We start from the raw sequence: 7,128 nt of genomic DNA, 5'->3' as shown, positions 1-7,128 counted from the left end.
AGCAATAAATAAAATAAAATAACTTAATTCTTAAGCTATTGTGCTAAACTGTATTGTACTTTACAGTTACTGGTGAGATTTCATGACTTTCTGTTGGAAAACATTTGAGATACAAACTTAAACAGTTTGTATTTAACCATTTAGTTAATGGTTCAATAACTAAGAATCAAGCGTTTTATAGCAGTAATAGTAGAGATTTATATCAATGTCCAGCTAAATAGTCTAGTGGAATGTAGAATATTTTGTATCTACACAACAGACTTCAATTTAAGTTAAGACATAATCACACATTGCATGTAATCAGATTTCAGTTATCAGCTATAATTATTTTTGCATCTAAAAAAAGAGAAGCAAGGAAGCAAGAGTCAGTCTTGTTTCATTAACGATTGCATATGAAAATGTTCTTTTAGCTCCTTGGTGAAGACATCCAGCTTTCTTCTTTTGATCTACCATAAACTTTACTTTTAACATAAAGTAACCAGGCAAAATTTTTTCTTAATTTTCACTTGATCTCTGTGTTCAAAACAGGATTTATTCCTTCATGAATGATATAGGATTTGGATTTTTTTACTTTCTTATGTTGATAATAACCAGAATTCGAATCTTAATCAATATTGGCCAATTCGATAATATAAAACATAATAAGTTAAGATGGTAATGTTAAGCACCAAGAGAACCTTATAAAGATAAACAATATTTTGCAAGATAAGATAATAATTATTTAAATAGTTCAAATTTGTTTTGATTGATGATTAATTTTTATTTATATTATACTCTGTTTTCAGACTCCACCTAAAATTTGTACCATATGAAGTTACACAGATGGAATTAATTTTATCCTTTTTACCTCTCCAATACACCTATAGGGTATATCGATTTCTTTATAATTTGTCTCCATATTTGGTTTCAGCTTGAGGAAAATATGCAGAGAATTCCAGATTTATGAATTTCAACAACTAAATCAATCAACATCATTTTACTCTGATGTAAACTGAAGACAATAATTCTTATATTTCGTTGAGCTAGAGTTGCAAAATTTAGCAAATAAGAATACAACAGTATAGATTTCAGATAATTTTTAGTATAAGTGTGTCCAAAATATTACAGGGGTATATTATGCAAAAAAAAAAAAAAAAGGATTCACTTTTCATGTGAAATACAAATTTAATTGGTCCTGCCTTTTAGCTAGCCGCCTTATGGTGAGCTGTTTTGGGAATTAAATTAGATGATTTATCTAAAATGACTGACAAATGGTGGATACCTAACAATTTTTTTTTTTTGCCTAATCCTGTGAACTATTAAAGAAATATGACTTCAATTAGATCACTTCTTTGTATCCTGTATCTGTGAAAAGCCTGACATATTGTCATTACATTAGTGACATATAGTACAGAGTAAATGCATATAATACAGAGTAAATGGTGTGTGTGTGTGTGTGTGCGCGTGTGTGTGTGTGTGCATGTGTGTGCGTGTGTGTGTGTGTACATGTTCAGGGGCTAAAATAGAAGATTAGTTAGTATAAATAGGAGAAATTAATACATTAGGGAAAAGTTATGTTCTACCTCCCTTTAGTCAACATATTTCATCATCATTTGGCCACTATTTTGTGCAATTACAGACCTAGAAAGACCTTGGTAGATATTCTTGTCCATTCTTCTTTCTTTAGAGAACATTATACATAAATAGTACTAGGATAATAATAATGTTCAACATTGTTAAAAGACTCCAGAAACTGAATTTCTATAATATCCCTTAACATTTTCCCACTCTCAAAACTGCAATAACTTGTTGTGTTTAAGTTCTGTTTTGAGATTAACTGTCATTAACACCAGTTTAAAATTTTTTTGCATCTGTATATGAGTATGTGTAAGTATATATATAAATAAATATATTTATAATGACTATAAAAAACACACAAAAAGCATTGTGCTGGAGCAGGGATTAAGCAAACTATGGCCATTGGGCCAAATGTGTCCCACTATCTGGTTTCGTATGTCCCACCCACAAGCTAACAATGTTTTTCACATTTTGAAATGTTTGGGATTTGCAAATATTTTCTCTCATTCTGTAGATTGTCTTTTCATTTTGTTGATGATTTTCTTTGCTGTGCAGAAGCTTTTTTTGCATGATGTAGTTTGCCACGGTCCAGCCACGACAGGATCCAGGGATCCCCGAAGGTAGGCAAAGCGTCGGCGAGGGAGACAGTCGACTATACAACTCAGAGACGGTGTGACACTGTTCCGTTTTATTGTGATTTGATTACAACTTTTATACTTTCTATTTTGGCATTTGATTATACTTTGTGTTTAAGATAGCAGGGAGTTAAATTTCTGTGGTTAGGTGAAGCAGAAAATCTTATAGAGTATATTGAACAGAACTACCTGATGGAACAATCTAAACTTTTAATTCTTATATCTATTACGTAAGATACAGTTTGATTTAAGTAAAGGTGATAGATAGAGGTATTCATAACAGCAAGTATTGGCTTGTGGGCAGACATTGTTCTTTCTGCCTGAAGAAATCTTTTAAATGCTATTTGATTTATGCTATATCTAAAGTTCAAGCTGAACCTTTCTCATAGCTGTTCAAAAGTTTCCTTGGTGCAGTATTGAGGAAAATATTTATAAAAATCAGTTTTACAAAGCTGCTTTCGTAAGCTAAGTTTTTGTTCCTTTGTTTTTTAAGCACTAAGGAGGTCCTGACCTAGCCAGCCTTTCTATAAAACTTAAACTACTATAAGGCACATGAATTCTATCTTTATTCACCATACGTATGCTATCTTCATTATAAGCTCCTGTATAAGGCAAAGGAGGATCAGGTAATCTTTTCATACTATTAACCCCACTAGGTGGATACCAGAGTTTTCCATTTATCCAGTAGGCCACAAAAGGAGGTCTTTCCATAGTAGGCACAGGCTTATGAGTAAATTTCTTATCCTTTACTAATTTTTCTACTAACTGCATGGGAACAGGAGTATAAACTGGTTCTGGTAATTTAGCTTGTTGTAATTTATTCATAACATCTTTAAGAGGCGTGTCAAAAGGAATTTCTCGTAATAATTGTTCAAATAAAGGGTTTACGCATTCGGACATGTCAGGGTAACTGGAACTGATTCCATACGTGGGGAATTTAATATGTTTTCCTCAGAGCCAATTTTGAGGAAATCCACTTGTACAGCATTTACACTTACTAGAATTTGTGCTACCGAAATTCACCCTATTAATAGGATCGTTTCTAAGAAACCAATTATCCCTAAACACATGCCACGTCCTCGTTCTTGACGATGCATTCCTCGAAGCCTCTGTCCCCATCTCCGGACCTTGTCACGTAGTAGGGTAGAAAGAGGACGCGGCAGTAGTTCCACTTGTTTATTTTTGTTTTGGTTGCGTATGCCTTAGGTGTCAGATTCAAAAAATTATCACCATGACCTAAGTCAAGAGGCTTACCACCTATGTTTTCTTCTAGGAGTTTTGTGATTTCAGGTTTTATGTTTAAGTTTTTAATCCATTTTCAGTTAATTTTTGTGTATAGTATAAGATAGAAGTCCAGTTTCATTCTTTTGCTTGTAGCTGTTCAGTTTTCAGCACTGTCTGTTCCTTATTGTATATTCATGTCTCCTTTGTCATAAATTAATTGATCATATATGTGTGGGGTTATTTCTGGTGTCTCTATTCTGTTCCATTGGTCTATATCTATGTGTCTGTTTTTGTAACAAGACCATATTGTTTTAATTACTTGACATTTTAATATATAGTTTGTCATTAGGGAGCGTGATGCTTCCAGCTTTGTTCTTTCTCAAGACGGTTTGGCTATTTCTTTTTTTGTGGTCTCATGAAAATTTTAAAATTATTTGTTCTACTTCATTGTTAAATGCCATTAGAATTTTAATAGGGATTGCAATGAATATTTGGATTGCTTTGGGTATTATAGACATTTTAACAATATTGATTCTTCCAACCTATGACCACAGAGTATCTTTTCATTTATTTGTATCTTCTTCAATTTCTTTAATTAATGTCTTATAGTTTTCAATATACAGGTCTTTCATCTCCTTGGTTAAAATTATTCCTATGAATTTTATCCTTTTTGATGTAACTGGAAATGGAAATACTTTTTTTATTTCTCTTTCTGATAGTTCATTATTAGTGTATTGAAATGCAACTGATTTTTGTGTATTAACTTCATATCCTGAAACTTTACTGAATTCATATATTAGTTCTAACACTTTTTTGGTGGAATCTTTAGGGTTTTCTATATACATTATCATGTCATTTAAAATAATGACATTTATCTTTCTTTCCTACTTGGATGTCTCTTATTTCTTTTTATTACCTAATTGCTGTGGCTAGGGCTTCCAATATTGTGTTGAATCAAAATGTCTAGAGTGGGCATCTTTGCTTGCTTCTGATTTTTATTTCCTTTCTTTTACTACCTTGGGGATTTGCTTGTTTCTCTTTTTCTAATTACTTGAGAAATAGAATTAGGTTGTTTACTTGAGACTTCTCTTGTTTCTTAAGGCCTGAATTGCTTTGAATTTCTATTTTAGAACTGCTTTTGCTGCATCCTACAAATTTTGGTATATTATATTTCTATTTTCATTTGTCTCAATGTATTTTTTTTTTATTTCTCTTTTGATTTCTTGTTTGACTCATTGGTTGTTCAGTAGCATGCTTTTTAATCTCTATATATTTTTATATCTTTCAGTTTTCTTTATGTAATTAATTTCTAGTTTAATACCTTTGTGGTCAGAAAAGATGTATGATATGAGTTCAGTCCTCTTAAATTTATTGAGATTTGTTCTGTGGCCTAACATATAAACTATCATGGAAAATGTTCCCTGTGTACTTGAGAAAAATGTGTATTCTGTTGCTTTTGGATGGAATATTCTGTATATATCTATTAACTTTATCTGAATAACAGGTCATTTAAGGCAGATATTTCCTTATTGATTTTCTATCTGGATGGTTTATCCACTGGTGTAAGCGGGGTATGAACATTCCCTATTATTGTATGTATTCTTTAGGGCTGTTGATATTTGCTTTATATAGTTAGGTGTGTGTTTGTTGGATCCATAAATAGTTACACATTTTATATCTTCTTGTTAGATTGATCCACTTATCATAAAGTAACACCCATATTTGTCTTTTAATACAGCCTTTATTAAAATGCTATTTTGTCTAATATAAGTATAGTTACTTCAGCTTTCTTTTGGTTTTCACTTTCGCAAAATATCTTTTTCTGTCCTTTCCTTTTCAGTCTGTGTGTATCTTTACATCTAAAATTAGTCTCTTGTAGGCAGCATATAGATGGATTTTTTAAATCCCTTCAGTCACTTTGTCTTTTGATTTGAGAATTTAGTCCATTTACATTTTTACATGTAAAGTAATTATTAATAGGTATGCCATTTTGTTGTTTATTGGCTGTTTTTATAGTTCCTCTCTTTTCATTTCTTCTCTTTTACTTTCTTCCACTGAGGTATGATGACTTTTTTAGTGGTATACTTATATTCCTTTCTCTTTCTCTTCTGTGTATTTACTCCTCATTCCCATTTTATGTTTTTGATGTCACATTTTGCATCTTTTTATCTTGTGTAGCCTTTACTAATTATTTTAATCAAGTTGTTTTTACTTTTTGTCTTTCAACCCTCACATTAATTTTATAAGTGATTAATCCATGACCTTTACAACATATTTGTCTTTGCTGTGAGATTTATTCTTTCAAATGGTTACTCTTTACTAATCAGTGCTCTTTCTTTTCAGCTTTACAAAGTCCCTGTAACATTTCTTGTAAGGCCAGTGATGAACTCCTTTATCTTTTATTTGTCTAAAAAACTTAATCTCTCTTTCATTTCTGAATGATAACTTTGCTGAGTAAGGTATTCTTGGTAGAAAACAGTTTTCTTTCCGAACTTGGAATATATTGTGCCACTCCCTTCTACCCTAAAAAGTTTCTGCTGAAAAATCTGCTGACAGTTTTACAGGGGTTCTCTTGTATATACAAGTTGTTTTTCTCTTGTTGCTTTTAAGGTTCTATCTTTGTCTTTACCCTTTGACATTATTACAATTACCATGTATCTTGGTGTGAGCCTCTTTTGGTTTATTGCAGACAGCCTTTAGGTTTTTGAAAGAGAAAATCGTTTTATATGTAACTGTAGACTAAGTGTGTCTGTGGCAGAAGGTGATTTCAGGATCTTCCTGTGTCACTCTTTTTATTACTTCTCTTAGTAAATTATTTTGTAGATATCAGAGAACAGATTCTAAAGTTTTTTTTTTCTAATCAGAAACTGAATCTAAAGATTTGAAAGTTTATAAATTTTATTCTAAAGTTCATGTGGAATGGCAAAAGACCCAGGATAGACAATACAATACTAAAGTAGAACAATGATAGTAGACTGACCTACCCAACATAATTACTATACAGATGCAGTAATTAAGGCAGTGTGCTCTTAGTAAAAGAAAAGGCAAATCAATCTATGAAACAAATAGAGAATCAAAAATATACCCATACGAATTTAGCCAATTGATCTTAAAATGTAAAGACAACTAAATGGAAAAAGATATTCTTTTCAACTAAAAGCTAGAACAACTGGATATCCGCTTTGCAGCTGGGCATTCAAAAAGTGAATCAATACACAGACTGCTATGGACTGAATTTTTCTTCCTAAATTCATACATTAAGTCTTAAACCTCACTGTGACTGTATTTGGAGATAGGGTCTTTAGTAAATATTTAAGGTTAAATAAACTCATAAGGTCAATCTGACGGAACCATGGTCTTAGAGAGAGAGAGAGAGGGAGAGAGAGAGAGAAAGATCTCTCTGAAATGTAAAAACATAGTGAGAAGGTGCCTTTCTGCAAGCAGGAAGAGAGCCCTTATGAAAAACTGATCCCTGTCAGAACCTTGATCGTGGATTTTCCACCTGCCAGAATTGTAAGAAAATAAATTTCTGTTTTTTAAGCCACCCAGTTGATAGTATTTTGTTATGACAACCCAAGTGGGCTAATATGTGGACCTATGGTTTACCAGAAAATTAACTAAAAATGGCTCATAGACCTAAATGTAACACACATAACTTTAAAAGTTCTAGACAATGACAGAAATATTAGGTGACTTTGCATTTGGTGATGTT

Source organism: Pteropus alecto, unplaced genomic scaffold (assembly GCF_000325575.1).
Source record: "Pteropus alecto unplaced genomic scaffold, ASM32557v1 scaffold7, whole genome shotgun sequence".
NCBI classification, from domain to species: Eukaryota; Metazoa; Chordata; class Mammalia; order Chiroptera; family Pteropodidae; genus Pteropus; species Pteropus alecto.
This window is presented reverse-complemented; position numbering follows the sequence as displayed.